General features: G+C 49.2%; 1 pseudogene; it reads left to right on the plus strand.

The window, feature by feature from the left end:
• The first annotated feature begins 21,115 nt into the window (after nt 1–21,115).
• Nucleotides 21,116–22,392, plus strand: LOC144173450 (uncharacterized; annotated as a pseudogene).
• Nucleotides 22,393–22,615: the final 223 nt, after the last annotated feature.

Below are 22,615 nucleotides of genomic sequence, written 5' to 3' on the forward strand. Positions count from 1 at the left end.
AAGTCAACGAGATTGCTGCCAGTTATGCTTTCTTCAGGCGGTCACAACAAGAAGGTAAAAGGGCCTAGGATTTCATTGCGGAAATTCGGCGGCTAGCAGAGAAGTGTAACTTCGGAACTTCACTGGAGCGCATGTTAAGAGACCGAATTGTTTGCGGTGCGCGGGATGAAGATGTGCGAAGAAATTTATTGACGCAACGAAAGCTAACACTCGACCAGGAGGAAGACTTTGTTGTATCAGCACAGGAAGCGGCTGAGAACGCTAAAAGCATGCAATCTGCAGAGCCGGATGCGCTACATCTTGCCCGGGAAAGCGCTACACTTGTGGAAGATGTGGCTGGCACAGTAATAGTGGTCGACAGCTCAGGGCCATCCTTGTGCGGCAGAGATACAATCAAGGCGTTCAACAAAGTGGGCGTTGCAATGTTGTCTAATGTGGTCGCGAGTGTGCAACTAGTCGAGGTAAAAGCGGCTGGAACGAAACTACAACAGCTGCTCAACGAATACGCCGACGTGTTCGCTCTGGAGCTAGGGCTCTGCAAGGGACCACCGGTGACGTTTCAGCTGAAAGAAAACGCGTGTTCACGGTTTTGCAAGGCCCGCACGCTACCCTACGCCTTGAGGGATAAGATGTCGGACGCGCTAGACCAGCTGGTTTCCCAAGATGTCCTGGCACCGGTGAAAACCGCCGAATGGGCGACACCAGTGGTACCCGTCGTAAAGGGCGGTGGTTCCATTCGAGTGTGCGGAGACTTTGACATGACAGTAAACGCAGCAACGCTGATGAAACGTTACCCGTTGCCTCGAGTGGATGACATCTTTGCCAAGCTAAACGGAGGAGAAGTCTTCACGACTCTGGACTTACGTCAAGCTTACAACCAGTTACCGTCGGATGAAGAGGCCAAGAAGATGACAGTCCTCAACACGCACAAGGGCTTGTTTTGTTTTAACCGGCTGCCTTTTGGCGTAAGTTCTGCTCCGGCCATATTCCAAAGGCGGATGGATGGGCTTCTGGGCGATATTCCTGGCGTGAAAGTATACCTGGATGACGTTATCATAGCGGAGAAAAGGAATGACTTGTCCAGGCTAAAACAGGTCCTACAGCGGCTGCGGGAGTACGGTATCCGACTTGACAAAGGGAAGTGCAACTTCCGGCAAGATGAAGTCAGTTTCCTAGGTTATCGTATTGATGCTAAAGGCCTGCGGCCAAATGATGAGAACACGAAAGCTGTCATCGAAGCCCCAGCACCCACTTCGATGAGTGAGCTGAAAGCCTTCCTGGGACTCGTAAACTATTACGGCAAATTTCTGCCACATCTTGCAACCATGCTGGCCCAGCTATATGCCCTTTTAGCTAAAGGGACCCGGTGGCAGTGGAAGCGGGAACAAGAGCGAGCGTTCCAAACACTTAAGGAGGCAATGGCGGCTCCCAAGTTCCTTGCTCACTTCGACCCTGATAAGCCGCTACGACTCGAGTGTGACGCGGCACGTGTAGGCATTGGGGCTGTTTTGTCGAACCGTGTCAGCAGTGTTGACTGCCCCATTGGGTTCCGCGTCCCGGACACTTACAAAGGCCGAGCGCAATTACTCCCAGTTGGAAAAAGAAGCGCTGGCTCGTGTCTTCGGCGTCGCGGGGTTTAAGGACTATTTGTATTGACATCGATTTGTGTTAGTAACAGATCACAAACCTCTCACTGGCTTATTCAATCCAAGTAAGGCGATTCCACCGATGGCTGCAGCGAGAATCCAGCGTTGGGCCTTATTTCTGGGCAAGTAGAACTACGAATTGCAGTATCGCAAGGGCAGTGAACATTCTAATGCTGACGCCCTCAGTCGACAGCCATTGCTGGTCACGGAGCCGCGGGATGACTGCCCCGACGCATGTGTTTTGTATACCCAAGGCCTGAAAGAAACGGCTATATGCGCTCGCGACGTGGCACAACTGACTAATCAAGACGCCATCCCCCGGAAAGTCGAAGAGTCCATTGGAGAGGGATGGCCATCTTCCCTACCACAGGGTCACGAACACCTCCGTCCGTACTTTAACCGGAGAACAGAGCTAACCACAAGCCACAATTTGGTATATTGGGGACACCACATTGTTCTTCCCATCGCTGGGGCAAAACGCATGTTGCGTCTGCTGCATGAGACACACCCCGGAATGACATCCATGAAAAGCATGGCCCGAACCCTGTTTTGGTACCCGGGTCTGGATACCGACATCGAACGGCTCGTCAAATTATGCGGTACGTGTGCTCAGGTCTCGCTGTAGCCACCAGCCCAGATACCTTTGGCGTGGCCGGATACCGGCGAAAGATGGAGCCGAATACATCGAGACTTTGCCGGTCTTATAGACGGCCAGATGTTATTGGTTGTGGTGGACGCCAAAACAAAATGAATGGAAGCAGTTCCTACGAAATTTGCCACAGCGCAATCAACGGAGGATGCCCTAAGGTCAATGTTTGCACCTTTTGGCCTTCCAAAAACCCTCGTTTCAAATAACGGACCGCAATTTGTGAGCGCTGTCTTTCGCGAGTTTATGGCACGAAAAAGCGTGCAAAATCTCACAACTGCCCCGTATCATCTACAGTCCAACGGATTAGCTGAAACAGCGGTGCGCACCCTCAAAGGAGGGCTAAAGAAAAACTCTGGAATATACCTGAAGACACGCATATCTCCGTTTCTGCTCCGATATTGCTGAACGCCTATCAAGGATAGCAAGTCGCCTGCGGAGCTGTTACTGGGATATCAGATCACAACCACAATGGACTGCATCACACTGGACAAGGATAGGGCAGAAATCCGACCGAGAGCGATAAGGGATAAATTTAATGCCGTTGACCCCGTCTGGATGCCAAGTTTTGGGTCAGCTCAACGGTGGATTCCCGGCGGCAGCTGGACCAGTTGAGGAGTCGGGCTGAAGAACAAGACTGTCGCTCGGAAGGCGTTAACAAGCATGGACCCGCCGCCGAAAGTGCCCCGTCCTTATCGCAGGCGGATTTGACCTCATCTCCCGGTACTACGACCTCAGTGCAAGACAGCCCGGAAGCAACAAAGGCGGGAGCTGGCCACCCACCAACTTGGCGGAAATCGGCAAGGCTCCGACGGCCCCCTGACCGCTACGGCTTTTCTTCTGAACGCTTTACCTAATAAGGGGGGAAGAGTTGATATGTAATCATCATCATCATCATCATCATCACCACCACCACCAACAATCAAGGAATCATCATCATCGGGATTTGAGCTGCGTGGAATAAAACCGGCTTCAATCTTGCCATGTCGTTCGTGGCTGGTGCTCTCAGCATTATTCGCTCGGAAGCAATATAGCAACAGGTCTGACGGCCACCGTGGTCAGTTGCTTCGCAGCCGCTGGACACTGACATTTGAGGCTTAGTTGCCGGATTCTTGGAAGGGTGGGGCCATAACTACACGAATGTGGCCAATCCTGCCCTGGTGAGGGATTGTGTTGCCGGCAATGATCGCCGGAATCAAGCCGCACCCCAAGCCTGCTGCTTCAGCAATTCCATAAACTCGCGGATTTGTTTATCCGGCGTGAATTGTGTGGCACCGGCTAAGCGCTGGCGACGTCGGATCGTCCTTTCTCTCGCGTTCATTCTCCCGGAGCTGAAGGTTTACATGTGTTTCATTCTCAGCTCATGAAGTGAATGGGAGCTATAAGAGGGGTTCGGTTTGTTTTTTTGTCACGTAGTGGCTTCTTTCCGCAACAAATTTTGTGTTTGATGAACGTGTTTGTGTAATGTGCAGAGCTGGACACATGTTGGAAGTGTTGTGCGATTGTGTTAGCCTGGTCTACCAGTGTGTCCCTTGTTGCACCCACCAGGAAAAAGGCTTTGTGTGTGCTTTCCTTTAAGTTTTCGTATTCGGGTACATACTTTGCGTGTCTGGGTGGGAGTTATAGATGTGAAGAAGGTGCACCAACTCAACCGTTTCGCCGCACGGCGCATGCGCTTTCCGAGTGCTTTTGGCCGTTTCAAGTATACAAGGTTATCGGGCGTGGGGTAGCGAGGAAGGCTACCCTACGCCTTGTTCTGGGCCTCTCGCGAACGCCTACATTTCTCTTTCCACCAGGGCCTCCTTGGGTTGCACGGGGCAGTAGAGGTCTGGGGAATGCAGATATTGGCAGCGTCAAGGATGTGAGCCGTGATGAATGGGGCTGCTTCCAACACGTGTAGGGGTGTTATGGATGTGTGGTGTAGTTTGTATGTTTCTGTAAATGTACTCCAGTCAGTGCCTTCTTTATAACTATCAGTGCCCGGTAAAAGCGGAAGAGAAGAATGGACTACTCCGTCAGCGCAATTGCAGAGCCTCGCCACCAGGTGCCGCGGCCTAAACGGGGTGCGAGAGTTCGCTCCACGCCGCAGCGGCCGTGTTTCTTGCGCCATGCTGAAAATTAAACAGACGCAATTTCTAATTTTCAGCGCTAAAACCTCAATATATAGCGGGTGTAATCGCTGAATGATGTTACCTAGTGTTACAGAGGCTTGGCTGCCAGCTTTCACGCACTAGCCGTAAGCAAAATACACTACGCTAAATCAATAAATCGAGTTCGGTGACCTACATTGATGGGCAGGCCAACCGATTGAGTCACACAACAAAAACATACGCCGTTGAATGCATAGTGACGTACTGACATGCTGACGTTGAATGCATAGTTCACCAGCACAGGCTGCAAAAACCGAACAGATATCAGCTGCATGAGCTTACCTCTTTGAGTGTCATCAATCTCTGCAGACTTCATCAGGTTTGATGCACACAGCACTGGCACAGCTAACTTAAGCAGGGTTGACAATGAATTTTTAGAGTGGAATTGTCCTTCAGAGAACGATCAACAAATGCCCTTAGCACGTCACAGGGAACCGGTAATTGGTCTAACGGCTAATGCAGCCCACCTCGGTCCTGGCTGCGAGTAAACTGCAAGATGGGTTGATTGCTTGCTGTCTTTGTGCAGACTGAAGTGTAACATTCACAACGCATGTGCTCGTTTATGACCCGGGCAATATAGCCCCAACGTAAACAGTTGCTGAAAATTCAAGTGAGGGCAAGTGCTTAGGCAAGACTGTTGCGTTGAACCATTGCAAAACACATGCACAACTCTGTAGCTTAGGAACCTGCTGTGCTGGCGAAGGAGGGAGAAGGATGAGAAGAAGAAGGGTACCTGTCCACATGTGTGCACATTCACTGTGAGCAACATTTGATGCCACGCTGGATGCGGCACTTCCAGTGTTCAGAATCTTCTCCAGGCCTGACAAAACAGAACGAACCTTCAGCATGTCATTGCAGCCAGAAGACATCCGCAATGTTCCAAACAGCGACTCGATGGGGTCACTGTTATACTTCCGAGTAAGAACAAAATGGAACTTCTCTGTTAGCAGGTACTTGATGCAGGCAACAGTAGAATACGTGGTCAAGAGGAATGCTTCGTAAGTTTCTTTCGTCAAAAATTCATTTCAATTTCCACAGCTTTTTGCCAGTTCGTCCAAGTACATGGGCAGTGGTACCTCAAACCACTCCAGTCCGGCATCTTCGGAATTGTCGAATTTCTGAGTGTCAGGCCATTTTTCGCGGATGTGCTGGGTCGTGTTGCTTGTGTCATGCAGCACGAACCAACGATAGATGTTTTCCATGAAAATGATGACCTTGCCTGCAGCCGCGAATGATTACATGATGTGTGCCCATCTTGGTCTCTCATTCTCCACGGCCGCTGTAACATCAGGCGGCAGGACTTGAATTGCCTTTGCGACATTCATTTTTCTATGTTGTTTGGATACACATGCTTTCGGCTGAGGTAGCGGACATGCTTTACAACCAGGTGCTTTCTGTAGGTCATAGAGCTTCTTGATGTAGTACGACGAGACCACTCTTTCGGACCAATATCGTGGGCCAGAAACTGCGAGCGCACATTTTTTAAAACATGGCACGGAATAAAACGTAAAAATAGGAGCCTGCTACTGTCCCAGGGATGTTTCATCCGGTACGTAAGAAGGCCATTGCCCAAAACTGTCATCGCATTGACGTTCACTCTGTGGTTATCACTCACTACGCGAACTACCCTGAAACCACAGGCCTATACTTTTTCAAGCACAAAAATAAACTACTTCTGAAGCTGTGGGCCTGTCAACCACTTCGTAAAATAGTATGCCACTGGAATGCGATGCGACTTAGAGAGCCCTGCAATTAGGAAGCAGAGAAGAGGATTCGTTAAGGTGAGGTCCCCACTCAGTTGTTGCAGAGACATCTGCGTGCCCCACCAAGCAGTGTTGCTGTTTGTTGGACTGCAACTTTTTCCTGATCCTCATTTCATCGACCATGATTGAGCACACTATTGACTGCGGTAAAGTGAAGATTTCGGCTTCTACTTTAAGGCGAGCTTCGGCGGGTTCGCTGAAGTCTGTTTCTCCACTGGTGGTTCCCAAGTATTTGCTAAAACTCATGCAAGGAAGATTCAAAAGCATTTTACCGCGAATGTGTTCGTATGCCCTTGTCGACAAATGCCACAACGTCGGGTGGTCTCCTCGGACCAGCTTTACCTCTTCTTGAAGTTCTCAATCTGATCAATCAAGATTGGAGCTGAAGTTTCTTTTTATTTCGCCCTTTCCTCGATGTAAGAAACATTCGCAACCAGGGAATCCTCGTGTAGCCTTTTCAATTCCATTTTGCACTTGTCGACGGTCCGTTGCAGTCGAAGCAGCTGGCTCCTCAACTCCCTTTCTCTTCTCCACTTCGTTTTCTCAGTGACAAGCACACTCGAAGTTGACCTGCTGTCTACGTGGACGCCTTGATCACACAAGATGGCCTCCACAGATCTGTGCATGGCGCAACAATCCGCCGTATCCGCCATTGCTGAAGTAGTGTTGCCGCTCGCGGAGTCGTTTTGCGCTATTGTAACACTCACTCGTTTGTCGATGCATGTTGTATTTCTCGCCGGCCTTGATGTCGGCTGGAGATGGGGCCGGTGTCCTTCAAAAACTGACGGCACAACCCGTTTCTTTAGGCGTCGCCGCCTGCCTTCTATGAATTCCTCTTTGAAGAGTTGACTGCACAGCATGAGGTGGTGTTCGGCGACCACTTGTCTGGTTGCATTGCGGCAAGCCATCGTGCTCGTGCGTCTGCGTCCGCGGGTATTTCATGAAATGAAAGCCCTGCTGGTTTCTTTTTCTCGTCGTAATTACATAATGGCACACAGCAGTAGGCCATCGTAAAGCATTCTACGCACGTACTTGCCGAAAACTGTTTCAAAAAGCGAAAATGAACACCGCTGAACGGGCTGCACGATACACACGGACGGAATGGCGGCAGCGTCACCCCGTTTGTCCAGCGCCCCTAGCGGCATCGGAGAGCAGTGGCGTTCGACGGCCCCAGATGGCGGTGTGACCGGCACAGATTTTTATACAGGAGGCACTGCTGCAGTTCGCTCATGCTTCATTGAGCCTTTTAGGGAAAGTGGAACTGTTTGTGCCTTTACCTATGTGTGCTAGTCAGGTACGGAAGTGGTCACTGCCATATGGATTTGTACCTACGCCCCACTGAAGGCACGGAAAGAGGACCGCGGAACCAATAACCAAGTCAAGAAATGCATGTCTGTTGTGCTTTATGGTATGGTATGTACGGTGTTTTTGTTGAAAAGGCATGCTCCCGACGATGTTAGAAATAGGCGACCTCGGGCATCCGTGCGACATCTCCAAAGATAGTTGTGTGCATTCAGGGCACCTATGAGAATGAAAGGTACGGGTAGCTGATCTAGAAGGCCCTTCAAATCTGAGCTGGAGAGCTTAAAGTCAGGAGGGATGTACAGAGAGCATACTGCTATAAGCGTATTGAAGAATACAGTTCCAATGGTAACAGCCTGACGGACGGTCTGTAAATGGATAGTGTGACACGCCAAGGAATTCGTGGTGATGATAGCCGCACCACCTTAACATGTACCACCACCATTCCTGTCCTTCCTAAATACCGTGTAACTATACTCAAGAAATTTGTGCTTGGAGTTTGAATCTGAATGTGTTTCTTTTAGGCACATCACACTTGGATGATTGGGATACAATATCTCGTAGACATCAACAAGGTTTTAAGGAGGCCTCTATAGTTCCACTGGATGACGTTTTTTCCCCATTATATATATTGAAGGGCTGCTGCAGTGCTTGTGCATGTTCATGTTTTGTCTTTCTACGCTGGTATTTTCGGAAGGGGCTTTTTGAGCTTTTTTTAACATTGGACGCTGCAGACCATTTCTTTCGCTGCCACGCAGGTACGAGTGGTCCGACGTCCATCTCATCATGAGATATCCGCGGGGAGTGGGGAGGCGGAGGGAGTGTGACTGGCGGACCGGGCCTCGTGTACTTGGCACCCTCCCTGGAGCCCCTCGTTTGAGCCGCCACCGCTGAGGGCGTCGGAAAGATCAGTGGTGGCATGGGAAGTGCGGCGGAGGAGGGAGCCGATGAGGGGCGGTCTTTTAAATGCAGAGAATTTCTTTAACTCACGATGTTACCCGGCGTTGGCGTGCCTCGTTGTCCGCAACAGCCGTTCCAGGTGCGCCCTCTCCCCCACTCCTCGCCTGCTCTCCGCTGCTCCTCGCGTTTCGCACTTGATCTCACCCCCACTGCTCTCTGCACATGCGCCGCGTTGCTATGACAACGGAGGCGCGTCGCCTGCGTCGTCTGCTTCCTCTCCGCCGCGGCTGCGTTCCGCGGCGCCGAAGTCAAACGGGAGCGCGCGGCCTCGTCCGCAACAGCCGTTCCAGGTGCGCCCTCTCCCCCACTCCTCCTCGCCTGCTCTCCGCTGCTCCTCGCGTGTTCTCTGCGTGCTCGGATCGCATTCAGCAACAGGTGGGGCGCGCATGCGTCGTAGTTTGGCGCGGGAGCATCAATAGTTGTGGCGTGATCGTGACGTAGTCGTGACGTGGTCGTGGCGCGGTCGGGCCGTGACGGGGCGGTTCTCGGCGTTCGCTCTCGCTGTCAATTTCTTTCGAACCAGATAATAAATGATGTCATGTTACCACTTAATTACGACTCCTCATTAATTACAATAATAATTATAACAACAACAACAACAATAACAACCAACAGCAACAACTGCAACAACATTAACGTAACCCAACCTACTTAACGTCGTGCGCCCCCCGAAAATGCTCTGCATTTGACCGTGCCCCTCGCGAGGGGGATGTTTCATTAAATTTTTTTTCCACCTACCCGACAGCCTCCAGCAGGGGAAGTAGCCACATCGGTCCCGATAGAGACTGTTGTCACCACAACCGCTGCTGGGTCAGCAAGCGGTGAAGTGACTGGTTGGGCTGCCTTTATCAGTCCGGCGAGGATGGCGGTGGGGCAAAAACCGACTCCGGTACTGAGTCCCTGCGAAAACCACACGCCGCTCCGCCCCACGGCGAGCTGCGTAGGCGTACCTCTACAGACGGAAAGAGACGGACCTCTTTCGCGCTTCAGGAAAGGAGACGTTCTCGGTTGCTTTGATGTTGATTATTTTATTTAGAAGACGGAACTTCCCGCAGGGCCCGGAGTAGGCTTCTTGTGGGCCCCTGCAGTTAGCGCATGTGAAGTTGTTAGAATTACAGTAGTCAGTAAGGTGGTCCTCATCGGCGCATTTCGCAAGGGTTGTTTTGCTGCGGCAAGAGTTTCTACCGTGCCCGAACCACTTAAAGCAGCGGCGGGGGTTCGGTTATAAGGACGGATGAAACACCGAATAAAGCCTGCATTGCCATGATGTGGGAGTGACGAGCCGTTAAATGTTTGGATATATTTGGTGGATATTATTTTGTCATCTCTACAAATCGTGATGCGAACCACGGCTGTGACGCCCTGATCATTTAAACTTTCAAGAAGGTCGTCATCTGTTTCGGTTACCAGATCGGGCTCAGAAATGACACCCTGCCAGCTGTTGAGGCTGCGATTGAGCGTGACCCTGATGTATAGATCAAGGATGCGGGTTCGGGCAAGAAGGGTGTATGCTTGTTGTAAGGTGTTGTCTTTGACAAGGATTGCTCCTGCCCTGAACCTTTTAGCTTGATACGTTTCACCTAATGTGCTTTGCAGAAATTTTGTAACCAGGAATACGGACAGGGAAGCGACAGGTATTGCTGACGCAGCTGACTCGCTTACAAGAAACGAGTAGTTGTCCGGTTTAGGAAAGGCGGTTGTTAAAAGATGTGGAAATGGAGCTTCTTTGCGGCCCCTTTTGGGGGTCGGATCATGGTTGGATCATACCATATCATGGATCATACCATATCATGGATCATGGATCATACCATATCATGGACCATATCATTGGATCATACCATATCATGGATCATGGACCATATCAAGGATCATGGTTAAAAAATGCCCGCCTGGTGGGATCCCACCCGGCGGGCATTTTTTCACCGCTTTCTTTCTGACTCAAAAAATTCTTCATCTGTTTCTATAACCCACCATAATCTCCCCTTTGCTTTCCGAGGTTTTCTTGACTGCCAACCCTCATGTTCTGTATATATATATATATATATATATATATATATATATATATATATATATATACATATATATATATATATATATATATATATATATATATATATATATATATATATAGTAAGGAAATGAGGGGCTCGTTGAGAGTAAATACAGAAAGATAGGTGGGCAGTCTACAACGCCATGTCGGCCACCCACCGTCGTTCGGTGGTGCGGTCAGTATAATTTACGCTGTTCCTGCTAACTTGACCATCACCAAATTTTTCTCAGTTAGTGCTGCTACGTTCCCCCTTCTTCTTGCGAAATTTCAAGCTAATTGGTCCAGACGTTGACTCACCTCTTCACCTCCGGTCGGCACGGTGCCGCCGCGTTCGGCCATGGCTACCCCTACGGTGACGGACAGCCTACCACCAACTGAACAGCACCTGAAGGATGTACGTAAACGCAAGTTCAGTTATCAGATTTCCGATGGCTCCCGCAGCCCTTCTAAAACGCCGCATTTAGAGTCGGTAGCATCGGAGGACAACAGTAATGGTGGCGCATGGACGACTGTTGTTCACCGCCGCAGCAAGCCGCCGCGCCATACAGCAGAAGCTTCTACTCGTATGTCAAAAGAGAAATTTGTGGGGCTGCTTCGTCCTAAAAACAACGCCAGCATCTCCGCTATCTCGCGACGTGGGCTGGCAGCGGTCATAGCCAAAGTAGCACCGCATACTTCATTGAACGTGCTCACATCGACTCGCGTTGACCTTCGACGCAACTCCACGACAGTCACGTTATATAATCAGACTCATGCGAAAAACCTGCGCGGAATGTCTTCGATGACCATTGATGGCCGCACAATTAAGTTCGACGCACAGTTTCTCACGTCACACGGCTGCTCGCGCGGAGTGATCCGGGTGGACCCGAATGATACAGATGAGGACCTGCGCATTAATACAACTTGTGAATCGGCAAAGATTCTCCACATCAAACGCTTGGGTAGCACCGACTATGCTCTGGTGACATTTGACACCAGCCATCCACCTAAGATTGTGAGAAATTATTTCGAATTATGTCCTGTGAAACCGTATGTGCCCCGAACATTGGTTTGTTACCGATGTCACAAGGATGGGCACCTCCAGAAACACTGTCCAAATGCGACTGTCTGCGCAACCTGGGGAAGAGGTCATAAAACGGAGGCCTGCTTAAACGCGATGCCTTATTGCAATTTATGCCATACGGAAGGCACAAGCACGTGATCCTGTAGGATGTGATCCTGTACGGGAAGTAGGATGGAAGTTCGTTTGGGTGCGAAATGGCAACATCTTTGCACGAAGGGCTGACAGGGCGCCTCTACTTAAGGTCTTTTCCGCGTCTGATCTTGCCAAAATGACGTAACGAGTTGTACAGTTTCTTTGTGTATGCCACACCTCTTTTTCGCCATGGCTTGTTCAAACGGTAGTGAACGCAGAATCGCTTTGTGTAGAAGTAACATGATAGAAAGAAAATATTGCTCTTGCTGTAATCGCACTTTAAATTTCATTCTTCAGAATCTGTACGTGCCCTGTTCTGCATATTTTATCATTCTTGCTCATGCTTACCATGGTATATTATCTTTACGACACGACTATGCTGTTATCGGCATTCACTGCATAAATACGCCCACTAAACTTTCTGAAGGCAAAAAGGAAGCAACTTTGTCCCGCGTTTGTTTGAAAACTTGTTCTCTTTCTCACTTTGTCGTGATGCAATTATTATTTGTTAATTGTTCATGCTAGAACCTGAAAACGTCACCTGTCCCAAAGATGGCAGGTACCTCAGTTTTTTTCATTGTAATGTGCAATCCGCACGAAATAAGGAAGATGAATTATTTTCGTTCCTCAGTGACTTTTCCTTCCATTTCGACATTATAATGTTAACTGAAACGTGGTGTACGAGTGAATATGACGTGCCTAGGTTTCCCGGTTACGGAACGTTCTTTTTAAATCGCGAATGCAAACGTGGCGGTGGGGTTGCACAGTTGATAAAAAGTGACGTATTGGTAAATCCAATGCCAAACTTTTCCGCAGTAACTGAAGATTACGAGGTACTATCAACCACCTGTGGTAGCAATATGTTCACAGTGATATACCGACCACCGACAGGCAGCGTAAAAACGTTTTTTGCCTTTTTGGAAAATGTTATGTGTTTTGCCAATGATAACAAGCTGGAACTTGTAATTGGCGGGGATTTAAACATAAACATGCTAGAAGACAATTCCGCATCCTATGAACTACTACTGTTACTGGACTCGTACAATTTTACAAATGTAATTACTCAACCTACCCGCATTACCCTACAATCTGAAACACTGTTAGATATGTTCATTGCGCAAACTGATAAACATGATGTAAAAGCTGGAGTTGTTTCAACTAGTGTAAGTGACCATTTGCCAATATACATGTTTTGGAAAACTAGATCCGCATATACTAAAAAAACGCTCTCTGAAACTGCCATGGTTGAGGACATGAGTGTTACTGCCCTTCAGAACTTTAGGCAACAAATATCTTCGGAAAATTGGGCGGCAGTTCTGAATTCTGAATGCGCTAATGAGGCATACGACATCTTCATTGCCATTTTTGTGCGCATTTACAAAGGATGTTTTAAATTTAAAAAGTTTGAAAGGTCAAGAAGGACAAGAAAACCATGGGTCTCAAGGGAGTGTCTTGCCATGATTCGTAAGAAATCTTCCTTGTACGCAGAGTTTGTTAAAAGTAAGAACCCTGATGACCTTGCGAATTTCAAAAGGTACAGGAATGGGTTAAGTCGACATCTCCGTAGAGTTAAACAAGCCTATTTTAATAACGTATTCAATGAATCGGGTAAAAGCCACCCAGAGGAAGTCTGGCGCAAGTTAAACACCGTTCTGAACCGCAATAACTCATTAAATGACGTAAAAGAAATCGTAAATAATAACACAGTCCTTTCAGGCTTAGAACTTGCTGAAGCCTTTAACACGTACTTTATAAATCTTATAAATAGCTCACACAACAAGTCTGTTTCTGATTATTTAACTCTGGCGAATAAAAATACTGCTTTTCTAAGTCCAACAACGCCGCACGAAATACACACTCTTTTCTCATCCATAAAAAACAGCAATGCGCGAGATATTGATGGTCTTAGGATTAAGCCAATAAAATTTGTTCTAGATTGTCTTTTACCTGTATTGAACCATATCTTTAACCTCTCTTTGAGCTCCGGTGTGTTCCCAGAAAAGATGAAAAGAGCCAAAGTAATAGTTATACACAAATCTGGCGACAAAAATAATTTTTCAAATTATAGACCGATTTCCATTCTCCCAATATTTTCAAAAGCGTTAGAAAAGGTCATATCTGCAAGATTAATATCTTTCTGCGAAAAGCATTCCATATTATCCCCAAGTCAATTTGGCTTCCGTAAGGGAATGTCTACAGAGCTTGCCCTATTAACGCAAAAAGATATCATTATTAAATCCTTTGAAAGCAAGAAACTAATTATGGGCATTTTTGTCGACTTCTCAAAAGCATTCGACTCAATAAACCACCGCACCCTCTCAGAAAAATTGGAGTATTATGGATTTCGTGGTGTTGCACTGAAACTTTTGAATTCGTACCTAACTGACAGAAAACAGTGTATCAAAATTGCTGCTTCCTTCTCTAGTTTCAAAACTCTGACTGCTGGAGTCCCTCAAGGGAGCATACTTGGACCAATATTATTTAATTTATACATTAACGATATTGTAAACATAACGGATCAAACTTCCTTCATAATTTACGCCGATGACACAAGCCTTTTTGTACAATCTGATAACCCCAAAGAACTGTGTTTTAGTGCAAATAGTACGCTAGAAAAACTAAACCGCTGGAGTACTGTTAATTCCTTGCAAATTAATACTATGAAAACAAAAGCTGTTGTATTTACGCCTTATCAGAACCATGTTGACTACAATTTTATCCTGCATATTGGTAATGATAGGATTGAAGTAGCTTCGGAAGTCAAAACTTTAGGCGTTATTTTTAACCAGCACTTACTATGGAATACGCAGGTAAAGCGGGTACTGAGCAGTCTGGCAAAGATTTCTGGTATTCTGTGCAAATTTCGTCATATTTTGCCCATAAAAGTAAAACTTATGGTTTACAACGCGCTTTTCTCTTCCAAAATCAATTACTGTGGTTTGGTTTGGGGCACAACATCGAAGAATAATATAAACAGCATATTCTCTATTCAAAAGAAAGCGCTTAGAAATGTTGCAAACGTTTCCTACGATGTGTCACTACACGATTATTATAATTCCCTTAGTATCGTACCTGTCCCCCAATTGTACAATTTCATGTTGCTGGCTAGTTATAAAAGGAACTTAAACAGTAATAATACCGCATTTCTGTCACTATGCAACCTGAGAAAGGTTCCTGATACAGGATATACATTTCGAAACAAAGCCACTTGGGCGGTTCCTTTCTCTACAACCAATCATGGGCTAGATAACATTGATAACCGTATTTCGCGACTATTAAATGACATGATTGTTGAAAGTGTTAACGTAGACAGTATTTCCATATCCGCATTAAAGCAATATGTTATAAATTGCCATTCTTGAATTGTACATAAACATTGTGGTTAAGAGCGTAGTGACACGTGAAGAAATGTATGTGCTCTAATTTTGTTGTGTTTTTGCTCGGTTTTTCATTTCCAATTCATAGCTTTACTTGACTGAGTCGTAGGCTGCTGTCACATTATTTCTCGTTGAACATGACACGGTTCGTATTTCGTACATTATAGTGTTGTCTTATGTTTCAATATTTTGGGCTACTTGATTTTTTTTTTGCATACTTGATTTCTTTCTTTCTCTCCTAAATTGTGTCACTGCAGTAATTGTTTTTTTTTTAGAAAAATGCAAGTTATCGTGTTTTTTTCTGCATTCCTGTAGTTGATGTTTTCTATCATTGCTGTTTTCATTAACGTTACACAGTCTGTTACTCTACCAAACAAAGTGTTTTTCATTCCATTAAGAGCTGCACTCTGCCTAGCTCACTGCCTTGTAAGGGGAGATGGGACCCCGTCAAGCTGATATAGCATCAGCTTTCTGTCCCCTCTCCCTGCATATTCTTTGTGCTATGTAAGAAATGCAAATAAACTGAAACTGAAACTGTATGTCCAACAAAGGCTAAAAGGTTACAGCAAGTGCGGGAGCGCATAGAGCACAAAGTGCGTAAGCGTGCAAGAGACTCCAAGGCAACAAATAATACGGCACCACCCGACCTTGCTAATAACATTGCTTTTCCGTCGCTAGAGAGCAAAATAAAGCCGACAGCACCGGTGCAGGGAAGAATACAACCCATCTGGGAGAACGAGGTAATGGTTGAATCTTCTACTGAAATGTCTGAGCAGTCGGCAGCATCTACGTCGACTACAGCTTCGAGGAAACAGGTTTCTCGGTCCAACAGGTTACCACGCCGGTCCCGGCAACCACACATGCCAGACAGCATCAACATACTGCGGCAAGAGATCGCCTCCCAATGACGCCATGTACAATCTCTTCAGAAGCAACTTCAGAAGCAACTTAACCTAGCCCTTGCTGACAAGATTATGGCGAACGAAGACCAAACGAGCCAGTCGTTACAGGAATGCTCACCCTATCGAACACAGACGCCACGCTGTGCCCCAGCCTCGAGATTTCCGTGCATTGACCTTCCCACGCTGGTGAGATCCGTATTACGGGAACTTATGCCGTATCTGAAGGCAAAAGAAGTTACTGCTATTGAAACAGAGCAAAGCTCGAAGTTACATAGCAGGGAGAACAACCATGCCCAACAGCGATAAACTGTTGCCACTGCAATGAAACTGTCGTGGAATCCACGCGGCGGCACCCGAACTAAATGAGCGCATCAAAAGCATTGATACCAAACCATTGGCGGTTTTGCTCCAAGAAACACAAGGAACTGGCCCCAGTTTGTACGTCTACAGAGCGTACACGGCACCCAGTATTACACGTTCATCCTGGTCAGACCCATCACAAACTGTCGTCGAATGCCAAACCATCATTTACGTTTTAAAGACAGTAGCCCGCTGCCAGATACCAACTGCCACTTTTGGTACAGACACCCAAGAGGTGGTGGCTGTTTGGTTCCGTGTTGGACGCCGCAACTTCACGGTTACCTCCACATACGTGCGCCCCCGCACTGCTCAACATGCTTCCACGAGGGTCAACTTCTCCTGGATGCGGCTCCTTCGCGCGTTTTACCCTCATGACGCAGCGGTATTCGCTGGAGATTTCAATGCAGAGCACAAGGCCTCGGGGTATCAAATTGCGCGCAGTCGAGGATTGCAACTTCTGGAAGAGGCTGACGAGGTGGAGCTACACCTTGTAAACGACCTTAGTCAGGCAACTCGACGAAGACAGAACCCTGCACAGCGTGATACCGTTCCAGACTTGCATGGGCAACAGCCAATGCGGTGGCCACCTGGTCTCGCGAGCCGACACCGTGGAGCAGCGACCATTAGCCCATCTGGACACAGCTCTCCGGTATAGACAAGAAGTGTCGGAAACACGTGCTCTATACGAACTGGCAGCGTTTCAGAGACCTACTTATCCAGCCGACAGGACACGATGGACCAGCAAACCCTGCCCAGAATTAATAGATCACATTCTGGGGGCGGCCAAAGCCGCTACTAGCATTTCAGAGGTTGAAGGAGACTCCCCACAGCCAGATCGTCACCTGGTCAACCTTTGGAAGCACAGGGATGAACTGGAGGAGATGTACATTGCCGGTGGCCGCACGTACCACGACTTGGTGAAAATACGGCAACAAACCGCGAAGATCCGCCGTCATGCAAAACTACTCGCTCGCCAGCGCTGGGAAGAGTATTGTGAAAGTTTTTCACGACATACAGGAGCAGGAAAGCTTTGGTCAACGTTCCGGTCTCTTTGTGGACGCGGTAAGCTCCAAGGAACGGTGCAGGCGGTGATGCTCCGCACTGGGATGGATCAGGAGCACTTCGAAAGGGAATCGGCTTCTATCTTTTTCCCGCAACCAGTAACCCTGCCTCCTCCGGATGTATATGCTCCTCTCGAGGTGGACGAATCACAGCCTATCGAGTCTTTGTTCACTATTGCCGAACTTACGGCGGCTTTGGAGCAAATCAATGTTCGTAGTGCACCTGGGAAGGATGGCGTCACGTGGACAATGCTTAGGAACCTTCCCGCGCCTTTACGGGGGGAGCTTCTTGAGAAGATAAACGAAATCTGGATCAGCGGACAGGTGCCGCCAGCTCTAAAACATACTGTAATAGCTCCCATTCAGAAACCAGGGAAAGACCCGTCAGATATGGCCAATCTTCGACCTATCTCACTTACGTCTACCCTCTGTAAGATAATAGAACGGATGGCAGTGACCAGACTGAATTACCACCTCGAGGAGGAAACTGAGTATTTCCACCCCTGTCAAACTGGGTTCCGGCACAATCTGGGGACGCACGATTCCCTTTTTCTCCTGCGGCGTATTCTACGGAAAAGAAATCACAAGCGCCCGCACGTCATGGTTGCGTCGGATCTCCGCAAAGCTTATGACACAGTCACTCACGTAGCTGTTCTTGAAGCGCTGGCGGACGCCTACCAGGGCAAGAAACTGAACAATTTTGTTCGGAGTTTCTTGGCTAACCGGACTTTGGAAATTCGCTCTGGACACCACGACACTCTACACTTTGACAACCGTTCAGGAGTTCCATAGGGGGCCATCCTATCTCCAACTCTGTTCAATTTGGTCATGGCTAAGCTTGTGCGAGGGGTTGCAGCTATCCCCGGCGTCCACGTCACGGCATATGCCGATGATGTCACTATATGGACCGAAGCTGCGGATCATTCCTCGACAGAAAGCGCTGTGCGTAGTCTGCAACAAGCTCTTGATACGTTTACCAGTCTCCTCCCCGCTACAGGAATGGAGCTTTCCTTGGCAAAAAGCAACTTTATTATAATTAGAGGTAGACCAGAAGAGCAAGCCCTAGTTGCTCTCACAATGGGAGGTCAAACACTTCAGCGGGCCCCAGAACGGTGGATCAGAGTGCTGGGCATTCCAATCCACGAGTCCGGAGGAGCTTCAGAATGGCTTCGACACTTGAAGGCGCAATGGACTCCTCTACTAAGATTATCCGAAGAATTTCTAATACCTTCGGTGGAGCGTTCCAAAACATCGCCCGCCGACTAGTTCAAGCCGTTCTGGTGAGCAAAGCCTGCTACGGGGCTCTGTGCTTCCGTCTCACGAAACGTGAGACGGAACAGCTTGAGACGCTTTACAGGGCAGCCCTTCGTGTCATCACGGGGCTTCCCCGACACACGAACGTCACTCAGCTGTACCGCTATGCTGGCCTTCCTACTCACGAAGAAACGGTCCTTGCCTGGTCCCGAGGAATCTCCGATCGCCACGACATCACATCGCAAGGGCGCCGATTACTGACCGCTGATGGCCATATTGCACCGGCGGACACGCCGCTTATAAAGAAGCATATCCCGCCATGGGAGGACACGCTTGTTACAGCGCAACAACCTGTACCCTCTAAAACTCAGCGTCGGGGGCACACGTCGCAGCGGACCTCGCTGGTTGTAGCCGGTGCTACTTCTCGGAGCAGTACAACACTGCAGATAGCTGTGGACACGTCTTTGCGGGCCGAGTCCTGTATGGCGGCAGTAGCCGCTGTGTCCAACCCCGATGAACTCCGAAGCATTCGACTGATTTCGCTGGACGCCGACCCCGATATAACGGAACTTGAGCTTTTTGCCATAGAGGAAGGTATTCACCTTGCACGCCAGGTTGTCACCGATCACCCAGAACGGCGTTACGACCGGGTGGAAATGTTGACTGACTGCACTGAGGCACTGAAATGCCTCATTGGTCTACCCAGGCAAAACAGCACCGCCCACGCTATCAAGCAGAAATGCGAGAAACTTCGAGCTGACTCTGGAGTACTGCTAACGGTACGCTGGATTCCTGGCCATCAAGGGCACCCAGGAAACGAGAAGGCTCATGAACTTGCGAGCGAGGCTTCTTTACACCGTTCCCAGTTCATGCTGCCTGTAAGACCATATACGCTGCTTACTGATCCAGATGTGGAGCGCCGCCGTCGACGTAATCGAAGGAGGCAGGAATTGGCCACTACTATTCCCCCATGCGACGACTCCACACCCCCTGGTCTAACCCGAGGTGCTCAGGTGTTCCTCAACCGGGCGCGGTCGGGGTACGCATATACAGATGACGTGGTTTCTCGATGGCGGAATTACGCTCCCCAACCTACATCCCACGATGGAAACCTCTCTAACAGTGGTTCCGCTGCAACGTTTCCTAGACCAGTCCGTTGCTTTGCCTACAACACAGAAGTGACCCCCACAATCCAGCATCTCGTCTGGGACTGTAGGGCATTCGATCGGCTTCGCGCCAAATATCGTCCCGCCTAGGTCCTCTCCTATGAGGACTGGATCAGGCCACGTGATCGACACCAAGCTACGTCGGCTGTGTTGTGGCACTTCGTTTGCGAGGCAGCCATGGCCGGACATTATTAGCCCCCTCCCTTAAGCCTGCGGCCTCGAGCCATCCAAATAAAAACATTTGTCTGTCTGTCTACAACGCCAAAGCAGGCATGGGGATGTGGTTAGGCTCGTTTTTTACTACGGTTAATGAGGTTAACATTTTTTTAAATATACAGAAGAAAGAAAGAAAAACACGCACCCAGAGTGGGGACCGAACCCACGCCTTTCGATTAGATCTCGAATGCCTTACCAATTCGGCTACCTGGGTGACTGTTGGTAAGGCATTTCTGGGCTTCACTTTCTGGGCTATTTATATTTACTAGAAGTGTATCTGACGCTTGAGTGTGGTAGTTAGCGCCACTCTGACTACACGGGAAGAAGGGGACCTTCTTTTCAACCTCCGGAGCGTGACGCGAACGTCTACAGCCTGCAATGAGCGGGTAGCTGTCGGGAAGCCCTCGTATGCTACCTTGGCATCAAGGCTGCCTGAACCGAGACCCTCGATAGGCTTTCGCAGAATAATATAGTAAGGAAATGAGGGGCTCGTTGAGGAAATACAGAAAGATAGGTGAGCAGTCTACAACGCCAAAGGAGGCATAAAGGTGTGGTTAGGTTCTTTTTTTAACGGTTATTGAAGTTAACATTTTTTTTAAATATACAGAAGAAAGAAAGAAAGAAAAACACGCGCCCAGAGTGGGGACCGAACCTACGCCTTTCGATTTGATCTCGAATGCCTTACCAATTCGGTAGACGTTCGCGTCGCTCCCCGGGAGTTGAAAAGAAGGTTCCCTTCTCCCCGTGTAGTCTGAGTGGCGCTGGCTACCACCCTGAAGCGTCAGGTACACTTCTAGTAAATATCAATAGCCCAGAAAGTGAAGGAGAACATAGTCGCCCAGATAGCCGAGATTCTGCTTCCGGCCGCTGCGCAGTGCGGACGCAGGATGGCGAGCTCCGTGAAAGGAGCGGCTTCGGCGGGCCCTGCGGCCCGCGGTAACAGGTCAACGGAAGTGAACAGTGTTTCCCAGGATTACGAAGTTATTCTGCCCCACCTACCTTCAGGACCAACTGCCCTCAATACGATTTTTGTGCACGCTGACGTAAAAGCCAGGCCCTACAAAGTGGAAGATTTTTGCGACATGCTGGTTCGTCTGGAACTGCTCCCCGAGGTTATCGCCTTGGGGCGTACCAGATGAACCATGTGTGGGCGGTAACATTCAAGGATGCTGACGGAGCAAAGAAGTTGGTCGCCGCTGGTGAAGTGCAGGTCAAGGGGCGTCGATGCGTCGTCATCGACCCGCGTAACCAAGACGTCCGTTTGAAGCTCCATTGGGTTCTCCACTTCGTCCCCGACGACGAAATACGAGCTGCCCTGGGGCCATACGGCAAGGTCACTGACGTGACCAGAGACCGCTGGCGTGTCCAAGGCTGCACGGCATAGTCGTCGACTACACGCTTGGTCACCCTAAGGTTGAAAGCAGGCGTCAGCGTCGACGACCTCCCGCAACAACTACGTGTGGCAGGGGAGCAAGCTCTCGTCGTGGTTCCCGGCCGGGTTCCAGTCTGCCTGCGCTGCCAACGGAGCGGCCACATTCGGCGTGAGTGCCGAGTGCCGCAGTGTGCTAGCTGCAGGCGCTTTGGCCACGACGAGAGTGAGTGTGTGCGGACTTATGCCAATGTGACTGGACCGACGAAAGGTGACCGTGAGGCGAAATACATAATGGATGCCGCCGACGTCGAGGACGCCGCGAAAGGAGAAGACATCGTGCCGTCCCCAGAGGTTACGCCCCCTGAGCCTACCTCCGCAGTGAAGCCCCCTGTCACGAACGCCGAGGTAACAGTGCCTAACGATGCCGACAGAGAGGCTACAGCCAGCCTCCCGGTGCCCGAAGCGGTCACCTCATCTGACAAGCAACATGAAGGTGAGCTTACGGGAGCGGGAGCTTCAGCTTCGGAGCAGTACGAGGCAATGGAGGAAGGTGCGGCGGAAAACGGGGCTGCAGCTGTGAAGCGTGCACGCGAGCAGTGTGAGGAGGAAGGAACTTTCTTTGCGACGAATGAAGAACCGCCGCCGAAAGCAGCAGTAGGAGGACGGCGCTCTTCACTTAAACCAAAGCCCAACATAACGCTGGAGAGGAAACCGCCGGGGCAACGGCCCCCGTAGCAGCACGGACTGGGCCGAGAATGGTGTGTGAGTTGATTAGGGTGGTTTTCTGCGTATGCTAGACGCAGAAGTAGTGGTGCATCTTATTCATCGTACCAGCCTTTCTTCGGCTCCTTTGGTGTATAAAACCCGCCGCTCTGTTCTAATGACCCGTTAATCTTTTATGGCTGCGAAACTAAAAAATGCTCTAAAAATAGCGACTTTAAACGTGAGGGGCTTGGCGTCAAAAAGACGCCAGTATCAGCTTAGCCGCATCTTGCTCGAAAACGATATCGACATAATCGCAGTGCAGGAAACGAAGGTAGAAAGTGAGCAACAGACAGAGCGGATGATTTCGCCTGTCAGGGCGCGTTACAACGTTTGTGTGCGCCATGCCGTTGGCACGTCCGGCGGCTGCGCACTCCTCATCCGCAACAGCTTGGGCGTTTGCGAGGAGAGTGTAACAGTAAGCGAAGACGGC

The sequence above is a fragment of the Haemaphysalis longicornis genome, unplaced genomic scaffold (genome assembly GCF_048455015.1).
Source record: "Haemaphysalis longicornis isolate Haplotype H1 unplaced genomic scaffold, Haemaphysalis longicornis Haplotype H1 scaffold_3, whole genome shotgun sequence".
NCBI classification, from domain to species: domain Eukaryota; kingdom Metazoa; phylum Arthropoda; class Arachnida; order Ixodida; family Ixodidae; genus Haemaphysalis; species Haemaphysalis longicornis.